The following is a 1,426-nucleotide window of genomic DNA, read 5'->3' as shown; positions in this document are numbered from 1 at the left end:
ATATTGGCTTTAATTATTTTTTATTATATAATAAATTATATAACATACGTCCATAGTTGAGAAGTAAGCCATGATTGAAAGCTGGTGTACACCTTTCATGAATTCCTTTGAATTTGGTAAATCCCTTCAAAATTCTTAAGCAAATTTGAAAATGCCTTATTATATCCTTTGAATTTCATAGATATGGTACATAATCTCTGGCAATGACCTTAAAATGATCAAGTTCCCTGGGAATCCCTTGAAATCCTTTAAAAATTGTGGAAGTCTCTTGAAAAGTTTTGAAATCCTTTGAAGTCTTTGAAATACCCCTTAAATGTGTAGAAGTTTTTAAAATCCTTATTTAAAATCCCGTGAAATAACCGAAATCCCTTTCAAACTTTTAAAATGCATTAATTATATCCCTAAAGAACCATTCAAATTTCTTAAAATCATGTAAAATCTTTTGAAACCTTATGGCAATCCCTTCAAAACCCTTCAAATTTTTAAAATCCCATTAGAATCCGCTAACATCCTTTAAAATTCGTGAAAATACTTCAGTATCTATTAAAATCCTTTAAAATATCCTACAAATTTCTGTAAATGCTTCAAAATTCTTTATAATTTTGTCATAATCACCAGAATTTGTTGGAAATACTTTGAAATCTTTTGAAATCTCTTTTACAGTAAAAATAATCTTTTATAAATTCATAACATAAATTTGGACTTTTAGCTTCCAATTTGATAATCAGTTTCAGTTTTAAAAAATGATCTAATTCACCTTGTATTCGCTTTTGATAAAGTTTTTTGACTTTATACGTGAGTTATTCACAGTAAAATCGTGTTTTAGAGTCCCACAATTCAATTCATGTGAAGTGACTTGTAAGTCGCAGGGATCTGATCCACTAATTTTTTAAGGGTCCGGAGACATAAATAGGCCAACAAGAACCCGTTCCGGACCCGGACCCATACAAATTTCAAGGGCCCGGGTGCGGACCTGAAACCAACAAAGTTTTCAAGTTTTGGGTCCGTACCCTATCCATTGAGAATGTATTGGGTCCGTGATCAGGTCTGAGCCCTGAAAAAATTAAAGGATCATCGTTTTGATCCGGATCTTTATTTAAGAAACCCTTGCAACTGAGGTCCAATCTAAACGGTTCCGATTTCTGGGTGCAAAGATCGGAACCCTTAATTTTTAAAAGGTCCGCGTTCAGATCTTGTTGAGAAATAAAAGGTCCGGACTTGGACCCGGGCCCTTAAGAATTAAAAGGGTCCGGTTCGAACCCTTTATACTGGGGCCCAACCTAAAAGATCCTTAAATTCTTCTGCATTATTATTTGGAATTTATGGTTTCAAATATTTCTGGATTATACACTGTGATAAAAATGACACCATTGTCTTATAAATGTACTTTCAAATACTAGTACATTATTGTAAAAAATAGGATAAA

The sequence above is a fragment of the Belonocnema kinseyi genome, chromosome 6, assembly GCF_010883055.1.
Source record: "Belonocnema kinseyi isolate 2016_QV_RU_SX_M_011 chromosome 6, B_treatae_v1, whole genome shotgun sequence".
Lineage (NCBI taxonomy): Eukaryota > Metazoa > Arthropoda > Insecta > Hymenoptera > Cynipidae > Belonocnema > Belonocnema kinseyi.
Note: the sequence above shows the minus strand (reverse complement) of the source record.